This window comes from Amyelois transitella, chromosome 18, assembly GCF_032362555.1.
Source record: "Amyelois transitella isolate CPQ chromosome 18, ilAmyTran1.1, whole genome shotgun sequence".
Lineage (NCBI taxonomy): Eukaryota > Metazoa > Arthropoda > Insecta > Lepidoptera > Pyralidae > Amyelois > Amyelois transitella.
The window spans coordinates 9,581,716-9,602,453 of NC_083521.1; the positions used below are offsets into that span (position 1 = coordinate 9,581,716).

Consider the following 20,738-nt stretch of genomic DNA (forward strand, 5'->3'; position numbering starts at 1 on the left):
CGTTTTCGACGTTGAAAACCGGATTTTGGTTTATTTAGAGATTTTATTGCCTTTAATTGTGGCTAAACTGTTATAAATTCTATTATTTGTCTGTGAGACATGTGTATGGGTTTAGTGAATGGTGGCAACATTTATTGTTGCTTTTTTTATTATTACAAAAAAAGGGAAAAAGAATGTTTATCAAAACTTATTAAAAGTTTTCTTTATGAAGTTGACAAAAAATGTTCTTAATCAATATTATAAACTTAATCAAAATTTACTAATATTCGATATTATATGTCTCTTAATTCGTCGTTCAAGCATAGTTATTAGATAGTTTTTAAAGTTTAAAACCAGTTGAAAATAAATTAACTACATATATCCAATCTGCATTTTCAACATTTCAAAAGCCGTGATCCCATATTTAACGCTGAATTTCTTTGAAAATTTACTTTAAAATATTTTGATTGTCATCTTGTTTACGTGTTTCTGATACCTACTTCAGTTTATACAAACGTCGCTGTTGGGAAGTGGGTCAAACTCACTTCACACGTGTGATCAAAGAGAGCTATTTGCTGATTTTACAAACCCGAATAGATAAATATTATAAAGTATAATATATAAAGTATAGTATAATTTTTTTTTTCTGGTAGCAAAGAAAAAAAAACATGTCTGCCCGTGCAGATAGTAAAATTCATTCAAAGGAACGGTTAACAAACTTGGGATTCTTCCTTCCAACCTGTCGCTATTACTGGGTTGACTAGGTTGACTGGAAGAGATTCCGTCTGTTTTGTGCTGTTTTGTTTAATGGATAAAACTCTAACAGAGTAAAACATTTTACTGCATCAGAGTTTTATCCATTGTTACTATTTGAATCTCAATTCCATCATAAAGCCATTCAGCTGAATGTGGTCTACTAGATACTTAACATCTTACAGAGTTAAGTACAAAGTTACAGCAGAGTAGACATAGCCAATAATTTCGAAAAGAATAAAGGTCACTTTCTGCTGGTTTAATGAAAAATGCGATATTAAGTTTTCTTTGTTTGTTTGTATTGTTCACGCGTTATCTTGTGCACCAATCTTTTTGCTTTTCGTATATACATATAATTAAGAGTCTGGAGTAGGACATAGGTTACTTTTTATCCCAGTAAAAACTATAGTTCCCGTGGGATTTTCGAATCTTATGTTCCGGTTTTCATACATGTTGACCCTCTCTCCTTACAGTTACTTCAGTTAAATAAACAACAAGCTGAGAAACACATGTCTTCATCCAAGGCAGCTGTGTTTTGTTAAACTAATTACCATAACATAGGAGCCCTGTTCCGACTGAAATACGGTGACCAGATTGTCTACAAAGTGAGGATATAATAATGAAATAAGTAAATTTTATATATATAGCATATAATCCCGTCTATATCCCCTACGGGATAGAGAGAGCCAACAGTCATCAGAAGACTGTAACGCTACGCTCAGCTATTTGGCTTAATGATAGAATTGAGATTCAAATAGTGACAGATTGCTAGCCCACCGCCTAAAAGAGGTATCCCAACTATATAAGTTCGCCTTTTACGACATCCATGGGAAAGAGCTCGAGTGGCCCTTTTATTTTTTTATATTTGTGCTATGATGATTATAAACTTGGGATCCCTCATGTAGGTGATGGACTAGCAATCTGTCACTATTTGAATCTTAATTTCAATCTTTATTGAACCGAACAGCTTCAGTCTTTTAAGATTGTTGGCTCTGTCTACCTTGCAAGCGATATGGACGTGATAATGTTTTAAAGAAATGCAAGACACTAATAGATATGACTGAAAGGCCACTCTCTGCTATATGGTATGATGGAATTTAGATTCAAATAGTGACTGGTTGGAAGCCCATAATCAATAGGAAGAATCCAAGTTTATTTAGCATTTCCTTAAGGCGCCTCTTACGACATCCATGAAAGGGATATGGAGTTGTCGTATTCTTAAATGCTGGGAACCACACGGCCCTTAAGAATAGGGCCACTTTAGAATAGAAGAACTGGACACAATATTATATTTTTTTTTGAGGAATTAATTTATCAAAAACTAAACAAATCCCCATCATTCCAAACGTTTGGTAACACGAGTAAATAATGTTGTTGCTACAATGCAAGTGCGGCGCTGAATTAGGAGGTGAGAACTCGACTGTTAGGGAAACATACACACATACATATAATCATATCCCTTGCGGGGTAGACAGAGCCAACAGTCTTGAAAAGACTGATAGGCCACGTTCGGCTGGAAATGCAAATTACATACATACATATGGTCACGTCTATATCCCTTGTGGGGCAGAAAGAGCCATCAGTCTTGAAAAGACTAAATGGCCACGTTCAGCTATTTAGCTTAATGATATAATTGAGATTCCAATAGTGACAGGTCGCTAGCCCATCGCCTAAAAAAGAGTACCAAGTTTGTGAGCCTATCCCTTAGTCGCCTTTTACGACATCCATGGGTAAGAGATGGAGTGGTCCTATTCTTTTTTTGTATTGGTGCCGGGAACCACACGGAAATGCAAATTACTTAAATTATTTTTATACACGATGCGGATGAGCGCGAGTACTTAAAGTAAAAAAAAAACTGGTAATAAAGTTAGAAAAAGATGAGTCTCCAAGTTTCACGGAAGTTAGTTACCTGTAAAACTAGTTTCTGACTTCAGTTAAATATATAAAGTTTGTTAACAAGACTGCGCGTACTACGTCCAATCCCGTTTCATTTGAAAACTTTTTTATTACCTTCCCTTTTATATTAAAGTCTCCTGGTCATCCGACCTGGATTTGTAAGGAAATAAAGCTTATTGTTAAAACGAATTTATACATACATACATACATAACATCACGTCTATATCCCTTACGGGGTAGACAGAGCCAACAGTCTTGAAAAGACTGAAAGGCCACGTTCAGCTATTTGGCTTAATGATAGAATTGAGATTCAAATAGTGACAGGTTGCTAGCCTATCGCCTAAAAAAGAATCCCAAGTTTGTAAGCCTATCCCTTAGTCGCCTTTTACGACATCCATGGGAAAGAGTTGGAGTGGTCCTATTCTTTTTTTCTATTTGTGCTGGGAACCACACGGCTCAACTGATGTACGAATTTATAAGTAAAATAAAATCTCCCCGCCTCTTTCCCGGAGGGGTAGGCAGATACTAATATCTTTCCACTTGCTACATTCTGACTTCATTCGCTTCATACACATTCATACATATGTATGCGTTTCCAGCCATACCGTGTGATTCCCGACACTTTATTAATCCATATATTTCTCACGGATATCATAAAAGGCGACTGAGGACTTATAAACTTGGGATTACTCTTGCTCATCTTTAGTCGCCTTTTACAACATCCATGGGAAAGATGGAGTGGTCCTATTCCAAAGTGCCGAGCGCCACAGGGCGCCCTTTAAGACGACATAAACCTGTCCGCCGTTCTATATTATTTTAAAATTACTATGCCCAAGAGGGTTCATATTGTACCTATTTATAAGCAGTAACTGTAATTCAACTGATGTACGGTCGCGTTCATAATTGCAGTCATAGTTCGCAAAACTTTATAGCTTGCACCGCTGCTATCACTCACACATTCACACAAATAACACAATAAACAACAAGCGGTGAAACATTGGGTAACGCGCCATCAAGAAGAGGGTAGTGTAAAAAGTCGACCGCTAATCAACACAGCGACACGCCACACAGCGGAGATCCATGGTGGAACAGTACGAAAATAATGGCTTCATACCGACCACAATATTTGCGGAACAATTCGACACATCAGTGGTTACTGTTCGTCGAGTTTGCATCGTGAGGGACTACACCACAGACAGCCAGCAAGAAAGCCGTATTTATCCGAAATAAATAAGCAGACGTTTAGAATTTGCTCGGCAGTATTTGGATTTTGACTGGGAAAAAGCGATATTTACGGACGAAAAGTTCGTTTATGTCATCACAACACGGTAGGCTTCATTTATGGCGAAGAAATGCAACTCGGTATGAAGAAAAAAATATTGTGCCAAATATGGAGTCTGGACACATATCTGTAAATATGTGGGGCTGGATGAGTGCTGCTGGACCTGGGGAACAGGTGTGGATAGCAGGACGCGCTACAGCTGCTCATTATGTGCAAGTGCTGCAAGAAACCATGTTACCAACTGTGCGGTGTATTTATCCGATTGATGATATGCCAACAATATCATTTGTGCAAGACAACTGCCCTGTGCATCGAGTCCATATAGTGCGTGAAAGGTTCTGTCAATTTATATTAAAAGTACTAATTACTTGGATAGTATTTTAAGGACAGCTTCAATATCTTTTCTTTATGAAAACGAATAATTAAGCTGTAACCTTAATAACAGGAGATAAGTGGATAATACAATTAGTGTAATATACTAAATATGTATAGCTTTATATACTTAATCATCAATATGTAATTAAACTATAGGTCAACTGTTTCAATAAAATTTACTAATTTTAATTATTGAATGTTTTATTTTGCTCCCTCTTCTTTAATATTTCTTGCTGATTTCCGTGTTTGAAGACACGGGTATCGTAATTCTTAGATATCAGTTAGTTAGTTAGTCAGTCAGTTACTTAGTTCAAATGGCACCTTGAAACATTAAAAATTGTCAGTAAAAAAATAAAAAAAAAATCCTTGAATAACTTCGGAATCCAAGTAACGCTAGTAACTAGGAACAAGCGAGTGTGAGCAAGCGAGATTATCTAATATATCTTAGATCTCACTTGCTCACACAAAGTAATAAAATTGCTACCCAATAACTTTCAAAGGAACCACTACCTATGTTAGGGTTGTGTGCAGACAAACTTTCAACCTTATTGAAATGGCATAAGTCTTGCAGTCGCAGGCTTCCCTCTATAGGCAAATCTTATGCAAATAATGAGAGACGATGATATCTCGATCGACAATTATCGGGGCCCTGTTCGGCCATCGTTGATTACCGTCTCTTTCTGTTTTGTTATTTTATATGTCATAGAATAATAAACTGTTTTCCTTAGTAATCATTGGTATTAAAGACCGTATTCATTTGAAGGAATATTTATTCTTTTTAAATATGCATGTGTGTGTGTATCTAGTGGAACCACAGTGCACGCTATTTTAACCCGTAAGAATTTTAAAACTATGACTGCAGATATGAACGCGATCGTACATACATACATATAATCACGTCTATATCCCTTGCGGGGTAGACAGAGCCAACAGTCTTGAAAATACTGATAGGCCACGTTTAGCTGGGCTTACTGATAGAATTGAGATTCATATAAAGTGATAGGTTGCTAGCCCGTCGCCTTAAAGTAGAATCTCAAGTTTATAAGCCTATCTCTTAGTCGCTTTTTATGACATCCATGGGAAAGAGTTGGAGTGGTCCTATTCTTTTTTTCTATTTGTGCTGGGAACCACACGGCTCAACTGATGTACCTACTTAATGATATGCAATAAAGATTTTGAATTTGAATTCGAAATTAAGTGGCATAAAAATGATTCACAAACCCTCGAGTTTCGCCTGTCGCCGAAAATAAACATTCATCCCGGCACTACACAGCCAATTTCAGGCAAATCGTGACTCCGAAAGCCAGATGTCGGTCGGAATAAAGTGGCCGCCGCCCAACTATTTGTATTCCACGCCGCAGCGTGATCCGGGTGCGTCTGTCACGCTGCGGTCATACGTATCGTAAAATAATGATTTTACACAAGTTTCACCATTCCGAAAAAAAAAAACATAATTTTCAAAGTTTAAAAATAAAAATTGACGTGTGTTTTCTCGGTACCAAGAAAAAAAAAGAATATGACCACTACATTTCGATCCCGTGGATGTCGTATAAGGCGACTAAGGGATAGGTTTGTAAAACATGGGATGGAAGTCTTGTATAAATGTGTGTATAAATTGATCGGTGTTGGAAAAATGTTACGTTTTTTCGAACGGACTGAACGTTTAAATTATTTGTATGATATCTGTACTGCAGTGGCTTAAATGCTAGTCCGACATTCACAGATCCAATAAATTTAAAAAAGGGATGTCAATAAAATCATTTATATATATTTTAACCGATTCCAAAAATTCGAGGCAGTCACACAATTCGATCGTTATAACGTGCGACATAAAATCATTCACCGAGCGTACATATCGTTGTCAAAATGTTGTTTGAAAAATAACATCGTTTCGTTTTTTTTACTTGTCAACTCACTTTGGCACAGATATATAAAAGCCTTCCAGACTTGACGTTGACTTATTTTTTCTTGAACTGACTTGTAAATTTTTGTAGATAAGACTTTGTTCATAATTTGAGTGAATACTTCTGTATTCACTTTATTTTGCGATTGGATATAACGAACAACAGCATGTTACAATCCGAACCTTGAATGGTGCTTTATGATCTTCAAAATTACACCATAATTTTGGAAAATAACATTCATTTAATATTTAAAGTAACTAACTAAGGGATTGGCTTATAAACTTGGGATTCCTCTTTTAGGCGTTGGGCTAGCAACCTGTCACTATTTGAATCTCAATTCTATCATTAAGCCAAACAGTTGTTTTTGTCTATTCTGTCAACTGTTGATGTCTACCCCGTAAGGAATATAAACGTGATTGTATGTAAGTACATATATGTATATGTATTTTAAGTAAAATATAAAGAATCGGTTCAGGTTCAAATACTACATTCTCCGCGAATTAATAACTCTTTTTTTATTGAAGTAGGTACCTTAGTTTGATTGACAACATGATACAATATGGGTTTAGTTCATTTGCAAAGGTTATAACAGTCAAATTGGTTCAGGTATTTTCGTTTAAAACGTTTCAAATATTAAAAAAAAAACAAAATCCTAAATAAACTGAATAAATAATGAATAGTGCTTTATGAAAAATACGTGCATAACTCATTAAAATGGTCTTCCAATGAATATGTATACGGGGATATAGGAAATAAGGTTGGTTTTCCTCTAAACCGTTAAGATAAAAAACAAATTTACCTTGATGGGACTATTACATATAGCTGAACGTGGCCTTTCAGTTTTTCCAGTTGACTCTGTCTTCCCCTCAAGAGTAAAAGATGTGACTATATGTATATATAGGACTAGTAGAGTTAATATGAAGTATGATTTGCATCAGTTGTCGGCCTCTGTGCCGTTTTCCCAAGTTATATTTATTTATCATACTGTCAATACTGTTGATTGGTTATGATATTATTGCATTATATTATACATACATACACTAAGTAAGTGCCGTGTGGTTCCCGGCACCAATAAAAAAAAAGAATAGGACCACTCCATCTCTTTCCCATGGATGTCGAAAAAGGCGACTAAGGGATAGACTTACAAACTTGGGATTCTTTTTAGGGCGATGGGCTAGCAACCTGTCACTATTTGAATCTCAATTTTATCTGTCTACCCCGCAAGGGATATAGACGTGATTAGATTATATGTATGTATGTACATACTCTAAATCACACCTTTTTCCCGGAGGGTTAGGCAGAGACTACATCTTTTCACTGGCCTCGATCTCTGCATACTTCCTTCGCTTCATCCACATTCGCTTCGGCGGTTTCGGGTACTCTTGACCTGACCATACCTTATATACACGGGCGGCGGCGTGAAATTCGCGCTGACCCTTGAATAAGAATGAAGTTTTTGCACCTGAATTCATTAATGTCGGGCTAATATTATTCAGTTTCTGCTTTGCTGTGTTTTATAATACTTTCAGATAGTTGTTGTATCAGCGAGTAACGGAATGAATAATTAAGTTTGTTTATGTTTTTTGAAATCTGAACTTTCATATTAATATTTCATGAAATGAATGTTTTTTTTTTTCATTCATTCACTAATATGATCAAGTTTATTTAAAGCAGTCTTGAAAGACTGATATCCACGTTCGGCTGACAGGTTCATGATAGAATTTAGATTCAAATAGTGACAGGTTGCTAGTACATATCACATTCTTCCTCTCGGCGTTAAGTTGAAGGTTTTGTTTTGAAGCGTTGAAGTTGACGTTATTAAAGAAAATGCTGCCGTGTAGTTTGTTACTGCTTTTTCAGCACTGACGCTTTGGAAGCGGCAGTGAACTTAGTTTTAAGTATTTTATTTGAACGTCAACTAATGTTGTGAAACCAAAAGATATGACAATTATTAAGTGACAAGCACATTTTCCATTATTTCGTCGCTCCTAATAGTTGCAGCGTGATGTTATATAGCCTAAAGCCTACCTCGATAAATGGTCTATACAACACAAAAATAATTTTTAAATTCGAACCAGTAGTTCCTGACATTAGAGCGTTCAAACAAACAAACTCTTCACCTTAATAATATAAGTATAGATGAAGTATTCCATAATTCCAAATAATTTTTTGAATTTGAATTCTAATTCCACGCTGCCCACAAAAACACTGGCAACTATTAAGCATTCTTTTTTTTTTAAATTAAATTAAAATTTCACTAAACCAATTCTCCTTCTTGTCTGCAGGTAATCTCAAAAACAAGTGAAGTGTGTGCAGTGTAGTGAGAGTGAAGTGATGAAGTGAGTGATGATGGGCCGAGCTGTCAGCGGCGGCGCGCCCTGGGTCTGGCTGTCCGTCCTAGCCGCATTGGGGAGGACTACGGCTTATACCGAAACTGACGATTTCCTTAGCGATTTGGATAAGCCAGGTAAGATTTTAATCTACAAAGTTGATATTTTAAACAATACGAGTACCTCTTATCAGTAGGTATCACTTAATTTCTGTAAAATTTTCTCAGTGTCTTAGAATTCTAATAAAGCCTAATTCTATACATAATAAGTATCATACATACATACATATGATCACGTCTATAGTCCTTAAGGGGTAGACAGAGCCAATAGTCTTGTAACGAATGATAGGCCACGTTCAGCTGTTTGGCTTGATGATAGAATTAAGATTCAAATAGTGATAGGTTGCTAGCCCATCGCCTAAAAAGAATTCCAAGTTTGTAAGCGTATCCCTTAGTCGCCTTTTACGACATCCATTGGAAAGACATGGAGTGGTCCTATTCTTTTTTGTAGTGGTGCCGGGAACCACACGGCACAGATAAGATTACAAGGTAAGATTATTATCGTATATAAGTATATATTTTATAAAAAAGAAATTATATTAGGTTTGAGTGCGTTTGACCTCAATCTGCCTGATGGTAAGCAAGATGAGGCCGAAGGTGGTGCCCGCAAGCTCATATTGTGCCTTTACACTCTTGCCTTGAAAATCCCCAAGTTAAAATTTTATATATGATATACATATAAAATGTGCACGGGCCCATAGGGACCCGGTCATTTGGGAGGCGTTCATGGGGCCGAAGCCAACATGAAGAGGCCCTTTGGTACCTTTTGTTCTAAAGTGAGATGGCTGCAGCTGTGGAGATCTGTCCCTTGATGAACCATTGGGATGCACCAACGGACAGCCCTCCATAGCTGCCAAACTATTGCCAGGAAGGGATTTACTTAATTTGGGTCATGCGGATGGGATGCTAATGGATTGGATTTCTGGGCTATGGAGTGAGATACGGACATCTGCCTCGAAAATCTCTCACATAATTTTGATTAGGCAGATGGTGACTCGCTGCTCATTGGCTATACAGCAGCCTGTGGGCACCCTAAATAAGCCACCATGCGGCGGCCAGGGCGCAACACGTTAAAAGCAGCTATAGGATGCCGAGAGGTGCGGCCCCGGTTTCACGAGCACGAGGCATGACCCCGTGCTGGTTTCCCCGCTATTACGCCATTACGTGCAATACACTTCCATCCTGGAGCATAGGATCTGCTCTTGCGACTCCACTCTGGCCGGCCGGCCAAGGCAAGCCAGAGGCGGGGAAAGTGTCACTATGTGTATGTGTGTGTATGGCGCATGTCTGTATGTTCCCCAGGAGGTAGGGTCCGTGGTGTCGCCACTCACCAACGGCTTCGCCACAAGCCGCCCCGCGGAGACTGCCTGCACTGGGAAGGAAACCCTTCCACAGAGGGCGATGGGGTCGTCACGTCCCGACGCCTATATACATATATTATTATTATATTATTTCGAGTCGAAGTAATTCTACTTCCTCCTGGCTTTAGTCTCTGTTGCATCTTCATCACTCTGGAGAGGAGCCCAGGATGCTCTTCTCCAGAGTGATGCCTTTGAATATGAATCCTGGACAGGTTTTTACACGACGCGACTCCCATCTGACCTCCGCAACTATGGATCACGATTACATATCTAGTTGCTTGAATATGCACGTTTTCCCTCACCGTAAGAGCATCGGTTAGCACTAAAACTAATGTACATAACTCAAAAAGAGTCGTTGGTACATGGCCGAGGTAGGATTTGAACCGGTAGGCACCTTCACAAGCATTTTTGCGCATTTTAGCCGGGCACTTTAACCCTTTCAATCACCTTTACTTAATTATTAAATTAACTTTAGTCATTTAATCCTCTTTTTCTACCTAGAGGAAACAGATAGTTGTAATCTACAAAGTTGATATTGTAAACAATACAAACCTACCTATCACTTAATGAGTATTTATTCTGCAAAATTTTCTCAGCAGTCTTAGAATTCTAAGTCTAGTATTAAGACTGAAAACCTAATTAAATTATTCCGTCAGCAATCTTTACTTTCTTAGGTAATTATATCATCATTACCATTTTGCTAAGCCTAGCTATAAAATATAGAAAGGTGAGAAGAGTATTTTATTAAATAATAACAAAAATGAAATAATTTAGTCACTAGAATATTAACTGTAAAATATATGAAGATGAAATTATTTAATATTGGGTCATTGTAAAAGATGCACTCGAAAAATGTGCCCTTAGTCGTCTTTTATGACATCAAAAGTGATAGACTGGTCTTATTCTAAACAGCCGAGAATCATACGAGAAGATGTTACTAAGGCACTTACCACACACACACACACACACATGGTCACGTCTATATTCCTTGCGGGGTAGACAGAGCCAATAGTCTTGAAAAGACTGAATGGCCACGTTCAGCTATTGGCTTAATTATAGAATTGAGATTCAAATAGTGACAGGTTGCTAGCCCATCGCCTAAAAGAGGAATCCCAAGTTTATAAGCCTATCCCTTAGTCGCCTTTTACGACATCCATGGGAAAGAGATGGAGTGGTCCTATTCTTTTTTGTAATGGTGCCGGGAACCACACGGCACTTACCATGATGAAATTAAAAAGTCAATCTGGTTTTCAAACATCGATAAATTAATAACGCATTCAAGCATAACAGCTTATCTTATTGACAACAAAAAATAGATCCAAAAAATCAGTGAGCCCAAAAGAATTTTAATTATATCGACGACCGCACACCTTCCTACGGAATTTTATCGATAGATTTAAATTACTGCACATCACTAGTCCTCCTACGCTGATCGATCATTTAGTAATTGGATGCTTTTTGTTGATGTTGATTTGAATAAAATATATAAATTGAAAGTGAATCAAGATATACATTTTAAACTTTTTTTTTTATATTGAATTTGGAAACATACGTTTTTCACCAGATCAACAAGATCACATCTAAATATTAAGATAAATTGATTACATACACATCATTTTAATCATTTTTTATTGTTATTTATTATTATTATAATAATCACTTATAAATAAGTTTCCTTAAAATAATGACACTTTATGTGTTCTTAGTTTTACGGGTAAAAAATTGAGTAGGTATTAATATAAATTTGAGTTAATATGATATAATTTTTAGCAGAAAAATTAAATACCAAAATGATTTTTCAATAACCGTAATACTCTTTTATTGTGAATCAAAAAATTTAATAATTTATTCGATATTGACATATTTTTTCTTTTTCATATTTTTACACGCTGCTGGTTGAATACATTTAGAAATTATTTTAAAAAAATGCAAATACAATGTGTTCAAGACCAGACAAGAAAGTCCTATAAAAAAAAGAAAATACATTTCAAACAATAATTAACGGAGGACCTCATTAATTATACATTCATGAACTCATTATAAACAAAAGTTAACAAAAGAAAAGATAACTATTTAATTGTAAAATCAGAGCATAAATCACAAGAAACTATGTTGAAGACAACCTTACGATATTTATAATGAGTTATACTATAACTTAAGGTAATATTTAACATAAAGGTGGGCTCACATTTGTAAGTTGAGATGAATTGTTTTTGAATGAAAAATATTTGAAATTGATGTTTATAGAATTTCTTAAGTAATTTTATGTGATTTGTGCGTGTATTCAGACAATAACTTAAACGGTTGTAATTTAGAAACGTAATTAACATGTCATATTGACACTTTAATTTTGTTTAAATGATGTTATTTGTGAGCGTATTATATTAACCTCAATTTTAACTAAACAAAGTTGAAATTAACGTTCGAGTAACCTTTATGCTGCTAAAGTAATCAAATGACATTTTAATAATGAAATACTTCGTCGTTGTTACTAAATAAGCGGTTTGTTATTTTAAAAAAAAATGCCGCTGTCTCTAAATCGCACTTATTATTTTTTTCTATACATACATAAATTTCACGACTATCCTTTACGGGGTTTACAGAGCCAACTCGCAAATATTGAAAGGCCATATTCAGCTGTATTGCTACACGCTACACGACAAGTTGCTAGCTCATCGCCTACAAGAAGAATTCCATGTTTATTTTTTCCTTAGTCGCTTTTTACGACATCCATGGGAAAGGTATTCCTAAAGTCCTTTTTTGAAGTGCCGGGCAAGACACAGAGGGGCTGACGATATACGTTGTAGCGGGAGCGATGATTCATCTCAACCGCCATTAAAGCGAAGATCTTCCGCCAGGCTAGGTGTTATGCCTGGGGAACCGCAGCTCCGGCGATGTTGAGTCGGAGGTTGTATTTATGCTCCAATCCGTGAAATCTTTGAAATCGCGATTTAGATTCTACGCTGCTATTGGTTGAGCGCGTCAATTTCTTCGCGATGATTGACAGTTGTTGTGTGATTTTCTGTTATGGCGTGTGGTGTAGAGATGTCGCCACAACCTTATTTCCAGGCAATTGTGGACACACCTTTATCAGAGCACGTCCTTCGTTCCCGAGGATGGTACGAGTAAAAACGTCGCATACGGCTCTTTATGTCTTTTTGTCACGCGCACCGTACGAGTGAGTACCTTTTTGTTCAATGTGGGTTCTGTATAACGGTAATCCTACTTCCTACTATCCTACTACTATTATAAAGGCGAAAGTTTGTATGGATGTATGGATGTTTGTTACTCTTTCACGCAAAAACTACTGAACCGATTACCATGAAATTTGGTATGTAGGTAGTTGAAGACCCAGAATAACATATAGGCTACTTTTTATCCCAGAGTTCCCGCGGGATTGATAGGGTTTCCATGCGGACGAAGTCGCGGGCGGCCTCTAGTTATTTTAAATGTGAAAGTTTGTGAGTATGTCAGTATGGATGTTTGTTACTCTTTCACGGAAAAACTACTGAACCGATTACTATGAAATTTGGTATGTAGATAGCTGAAGACCCAGAATAACATATAGGCTACTTTTTATCGCGGAGTTCCCGCGGGATCGATTCCACGCGGGCGAAGTCGCGGGCGGCCTCTAGTATACTATAGACGCGAAAGTTTGTTAGGATATGTAGATATGTTTTTACTCTTTCACGAACAATCTACTGGGCAGTTTTTAATAAAATTTGGTACACGAGTAGTAAATATCCTGGAATAACATAATAAGTATCTAATTTTTTACTTCAAAATGCAAGGGGAGCAACTAATATAAACATATGAGTATAAAATCACTTTTCTTTGCTGGACGGGTAGACAGAGACTACATCTTGCCACTTCCTGGTAATCTTCTTTCGCTTTATTAACATTTATAACTAACTCTCTTCAATATTTATGCGAGCGCGCCGGTTTTGGGTACTCTTGACTTGACCTGACCTTTCGCCAAGACGTACCCGATTTGGTATTTACGTTTGTTCAGAACTCCCCCTTCTAACTTTTCCATTAATTTTATTTATTTATGTACACAAAATAATATCCAAGAGCAATACAGTAATTGTAGTACAAACGTGCTACTTATTTTAGTAGAATATTTCTTCCAAAAGACCCATGTGAGGGCCCATCCACTCTAGTTCAATAAAAATGCTTAAAATATTAAAAATATTGTTTTCAATGTATTTTTACATAGAATTGGCCATTTTCGGAGTAAACCTGGCTGGATTAAACGAAATATTTATCAATATTTCATAGTGTAGTCCACTTCGACTTTTCACACTAAAAACTAAAAGTCTCCAACAACGAAATACAAATATTTTTAAACCTGTAAAACAGAACTACATTAAACAGATTACTCGCATCGTAAAAAAAAAGTCGTCAAAATATACCCAAAAAAAAAAACCTCCGATCCCGGCATTAAAAAGCATTAAAAGGTCCCGTCCGAGCCCACAGAACCCTACCGAAATCGTTTCTCTATTTTATTCAAACCATCGATAATAATACGTCAAAGGTTTTAACGTATGGACGAGGAGATAATACGAGTCCATATTACGTCTGTTATTCACAAAACCGACATTTATTTGTAATAAACATGATATTTTGGAGTCGATGCCTGCCTACATGTGGTATTGATTTTAGGGTTCACTCGTGACATTTGTGTGATGACCTTGTTGTTAGATGATTACAATGGAAGTTTTTTTTTATTTCACAAAATAATACCGTTTTATTTCTATACTAGCTGTACCCGCGACTTCGTCCGCGTGGTATAGTTACTTTTGGGCATCATTGAAACCGTCAAGGATGAATAATTTTCCTCGTTTTTTTTTTTCACTATTTCCATTATTTCTTCGCTCCTAATAGTTGCAGCGTGATGTTATATAGCCTAAAACCTTTCTCGACAAATGGTCTATTCAACGCAAAAAAGATTTTTCAATTTGAACCAGTAGTTCCTGAGATTAGCGCGTTCAAACAAACAAACTCTTCAGCTTTATAATATTAGTATAGATTTTAACAACAACTTGGTTACATACATTCTTATGTATGAAGTTAGAGAGTGGCCTTTCAATCATTTCGAGATTGTTTAATTAAATTTTCGTGTTGCATTATACCGTTTATAAATAATACAGATATTAAACGCGCAAGTAACGTAATTTACTTTTTAAGTTACATTTAATTTATTTTATTTTTTAAGTTACAATTAATTTTTTATACGTGTATTATTTATTATTTTTAATTTTGCTTATTCCAAAATGGTAATATGTGGAAATAATTTAGGTTAAAAGTGGTACGAACGATAAGTTTAAATCGTTAAATTAAATATCCATGGAATTACTTTTTTTAGTAGTAGTCAGCATTGAAATCGTAAACATCTTTTTTTAAATTAATATTCCAATCTTAAAAAAATAAACATAATATATACAGAACCCCAATGATTTTTTTGTGATAGATTCATTTTAAAACGCATGTTTGTTTTTGGGAATCGATTTCACAGAGGGATAAATTCTATTAAAATTTAATAAAACAAGCGTGGTGTAGATTAAATATATTTGTTTAACCGGTTGTTTTGTAATCTGTCAAACTAATTCCGTAAAGTATAATAAAAAGCGATATTTAAATCGAATGTTTATGTTAATTGGGTTTTGTAAACTCTGGACTATCGCATAGAATAAGAAGAGATTATAACCTCTTTCATGTAATATATTTTCTACTTACATTTAAAAGTTTTGGACATATTTTACGATAGTTTGATTGTCTTTAAACATATAATGTTGAATCTATTGTAAATGGTTAAGGATTATAGCTGCAAATTTTACACTTTAATACCTACCATGTGTGGTTCCCGGTACCATTACAAAAAAGAATAGGACCACTCCATCTCTTTCCAACGGATGTCGTAAGGGATACGCTTATAAACTTGGGATACCTCTTTTAGGCGATGGGTTAGCAACCTGTCTTGAAAATACTGATAGGCCACACTCAGCTATTTGGCTTAATGATAGATTGGATTTATTTCCTTCTTTCCTATGGATGTCGTAAAAGGCGACTAAGGGATAGGCTTACAAACATGGGATATCTTCTTTTTGGCGACGGGCTAGCAACCTGTCACTATTTGAATCTCAATTCTATTTTAAAGCCAAATAGCTGAACGTGGCCTATCAATCTTTTCAAGACTGTCTACCCCGCAAGAGATATAGACGTGATTATATGTATGTATGTATAAAAAAACAGTCTCCCAAGAAAGAACTTCGACCTTTGCACAAAGAAAAAGGTACCTAGTTCAAACCATACCACTCGTTCACCCACGCAAGCTTTAAAAGATCACTGAAAAGTAATTACTTAATTTATTCGGTCATTCATTCATATAATCACGTCTATAACCCATGCGGGGTAGACAGTGCCAGCAGTCTTGAAAGACTGACAGGCCACGTTCAGCTGATAGGCTTAATGATGGAATTGAGATTCAAATAGTGACAGGTTGCTAGCCTATTGCCTAAAAGAAGAATCCCAAGTTTATGAGAATATCCATTAGTCGTCTTTTACGACATACATGGGAAAGAGATTTAGTAGGTCGTATTCTTTATTTTTTATATTGGTAATGGGAACCACACGGCCAATTAGTAAAGTAGTTTACCCATAAAAAAAAGTGTGCATTCATAATTAATTTCCTTTTTTTAGTGTCCTTATTTTATTCCTAAATTTAGTTCCCTAATTTTAGGGTTTTTTTTTTGTTAGAATTTTTATAGCTTCTACGGTAGTCAGAGTCAATATCTCGATAAAAAACTTGAAAGTCACGTTCAGCGATCAATCTGAATTGAGATTAAGATAGTGCATACATACATACATATAATCACGTCTATATCCCTTGCGGGGTAGACAGAGCCAACAGTCTTGTAAAGACTAACAGGCCACGTTTAGCTGTTTGGCTTTAAGATGGAATTGAGATTCAAATAGTGACAGGTTGCTAGCCCATCGCCTAAAAGAAGAATCCCAAATTTATAAGCCTACCCCTTAGTCGCCTTTTACGACATCCATGGGAAAGAGATGGAGTGGATTAAGATAGTGGCAGGTTGGTAGCCCATCGCCTAAAAGATAAATCCCAAGTTTATAAGCCTTAAAAGATATTTATTCTAATAACTTGTTATGTGAGCTGTGAGATTTAGATGTTTGATGAAACGCCAAAAATTTAAGGTAAATTATTATGCGCCACTTTAAAAATTAGGATATGTTAACAAACAGTCAGGACAATTAAGTGATTCTTAAAGTATCTGCTGGTATTATAGTTTTTGATTCCTTTTTTTTATTTTTTAAGAATATATCTTTTTAAAGAAAATCTCCTTAAAGATTTTAAATCATGTTGTGTATTTGTTTCCTCATTAAAACCAATGTGTATAGGATTACCAATTAAAAATAAAAACAGAAAAGAGGTCAGAATTAAAAAATATATATTGACGAACATTTTTTTTTTTTTTTTGTAAATTTAATTATTTTTATTTTTTTTTTCGGTAGATGTCTTTTTTCATTAAAAATTAAACGAATTATGTAAGTATTTAATTTAAAAAAAAAAACGTAACTAGCATTTAATATTTTTTGACTAACATTCAATTGATTAAAATGTATTTTATTCAAAAAAATTAAATAACTTCTACTAAAAAAGTGAGTCAACAAAAATCAAACCAAATTGAATTCGAATCACATTTTCCAAAAAAAAAAAAAAAAAAATTCGCGCTGAAAATGTACCTCTACGTTTGAATAGAATAATGCGAAGTCTGCTGTTCCCGATCCCAGAATTGGATTGATGTCAAAGAAATGGAACGGTAAATATGGACAAAAAGCGGAGCAGCGGCAGCGGAGGGTTAACGAAGCGAACGAGTTTTTTGAGGGGGCGTTTCGCTGAGTTATCTATAATGTTCCAATAAATACCTATATGGAAACGCCTTTATGTGATGGTGAATGAAGAAAACTATTCACGGAATATGATACTCCGTGAAAAATTTTCTTCATTCAGGCATAAAGTCGTAAAAGGCGACTAAGGGATAGGCTTGCAAACTTGGGATTATTTTTTTTAGGTATTCGAATCTCAATTCTATCATTAAGCCAAATAGCTGAACGTGGCCATTCAGTCTTTTCCAGACTGTTGGCTCTGTCTACCCCGCAAGGGATATAGACGTGACCATATGTATGTATGTATGAATATGATACTACTAGAAGCCGCCCGCGACTTTGTCCGCGTGGAATCATTCTCGCGGGGACTCCGGGATAAAAAGTAGCCTCTATGTTATTCTGGATCTTCAGCTGCATAGTAAATTTCATGGTAATCGGTTCAGTAGTTTTTGCGTGAAAGAGTAACACATCCATACTGGCATCCTGACATACTCACAAACTTTCGCATTTATAATATTAGAAGGATTATTTCAAACTCGCACACATACACTTACAAATCAAAAAAAGTTTAATTTTTATCACGCGAACCGCTTTGATTTGGAATTCCCTCCCCGCATCTCTCTGCCCCGATACAAACAACTTGGAGATTTTCAAGGCAAGAGTGGAATAGGCATTATTTGATCTTGCGTGCACCACCTAAGGCCTTGATTTGCTTACCACCAGGCAGATTGAGGTAAAGCGCACTCATATCTATTATTGTAAAAGTGTCACTCCATATCTATCCCAAGCTTATAGAATAGAATAGATTTATTTTCAAAATTGGATATAAGGTCGTCTTATTGACGTCACATAACTTAAATCTAATTATAACTACTACCGCTTCCAAAACGCATGTGTAGAAGAAGCGGCGGAACAAACTACACTGCAGCATTTTCATCGGACGTCAATTTACAAATATAGATCTCTTAAATCTAAATCGTGGACGAATGCACATTGTCTACATTAAAAAACATGAATGAATGTAGAACTAAAAGTTTTGGATTCCTCTTCTTCAGGGTAGGAAGGAACCTGTTACTTTTTGAATATGAATTCCACCATTAAGCCATACAGCTTAACGTGGCCTTTCAGTCTTATTAAGACTGTTGCTTCTGTCTACCCCGTATGGGGTATAGACGGTATGTATGTATGTATACTAATCCCAATTGAAAAACCTTACGGAAATCAAATGGCGGCTAGGCTTATCTGGTATTGCAATACAATACATACATACATACAGACAACCTTCTATGCCGTGTGGTTCCCGGCCCCAATAGAAAAACGAATAGGACCACTCCATCCCTTTCCCATGGATGTCGTAAAAGACGACTAAGGTATAGGCTTATATCGACTAAGGGATAGGATTCTTCTTGTAGGCGATGGACTAGCGTAGCTAGCTATTTGAATTTCAATTCTATCATAAAGCCAAACAGCTGAACGTGGCGTTCAAGTCTTTAGAAAACTGTTGGCTCTGTTTACCTCGCAAGGGATATAGACGTGATTATATGTATGTATGTAACCGTACTAACTTTTCTTTGTACTTTGCCGTTACGGATGAGATGTAAGAACCAAAATGAAACAATCGGTTTCCCTTATAAATTTCCCCGAGACTTTCAACCTTTTTGAATAGATTTTCTTTCTGAGACCATCGGGTGGCTTCAATGAGTCCGATAAATTTTTACGACCCCCACTTAAGGGTTGAAGTGGGTGGGGGATGAAAGTGAGCCAAATATAGCCGCATCTTCAATGTTGGGGTCCTTTTGTTGACTTTTAAGATGGTGATTGGAATTTTAAACATCGCTTAAATGCGGTATTTGTATAAAATATATTTATTTACATACATACATACATATGGTCGCGTCTATATCCATTGCGGGGTAGACAGAGCCAACAGTCTTGAAAAGACTGAATGGCCACGTTTAACTATTTGGCTTAATGATATAATTGAGATTCAAATAGTGACAGGTTGCTAGCCCATCGCCTAAAAAAGAATCCCAAGTTTGGAAGTCTATCCCTTAGTCGCCTTTTACGACATCCATGGGAAGAGATGGAGTGGTCCTATTCTTTTTTGTATTGGGAACCACACGGCACTATCAATTCCATACTTATTAATTCTTTATTGTAACAATTACAATTTGTAAAGTACCATAGGCGGACTTAATGCTAATAGCAGTATCTAACAGTCTACCTTTCAAATAATAGAATAGACTTATTTTCAAAATTGAATACTAGCTGTCATTGATTGACGTCACATCACTTAAATCTTTATCTACTACAGTTTCCGATGAAGCGACGAAACAAACTACATTACAGCATTTTCACTGGAAGACAAATAATTAATATAGATCTCTTAAGTACAATACAATTAATTGACTTCGTATATAACGACACAAATCATAGACATCGAAAGTGTTAAAATTTTAGAAATGAACCTATCCTATTAAAATTCACATTTCCATCCGCGTTGTGTTTGGAATGATAACTTACTTCCTGCAATTGTATGGCAATAGATAATATATTTGATATTAGAGATGCCATACAAAAGCTTTTGCAATATAATTTGATCATTATAGTATGACATTTTACCGCGACAACGACATTGTATAAAGTTCAGTGAACTTTTGAACGATATAATAAAGTCATTTGACGGCCTCTGTGGCGCAGCGGTAGTACGCTTGTCTGTAACACCGGAGGTCCTGGGTTCGAATCCTGGCCAGGGCATTATGAGAAAAGAACATTTTCAGATTGGCCTGGATCTTGGATGTTTATCTATATAAGTATTTATTATATAATATAGTATCTTTGAGTTAGTATCTCGTAACACAAGTCTCGAACTTACTTCGAGGCTAACTCAA

At 35.9% G+C, this 20,738-nt stretch overlaps 1 protein-coding gene across 1 annotated transcript in view; it reads left to right on the forward strand.

The window, feature by feature from the left end:
• Positions 1-8,587: 8,587 nt before the first annotated feature.
• Positions 8,588-20,738, forward strand: part of LOC106136656 (MAM domain-containing glycosylphosphatidylinositol anchor protein 1) — a 137,837-nt gene continuing 125,686 nt past the window's right edge. The window contains exon 1 of the mRNA XM_060949175.1: positions 8,588-8,656. The gene's annotated coding sequence lies outside the window, so the exon portion shown is untranslated. The remainder of the gene's footprint in view (positions 8,657-20,738) is intronic.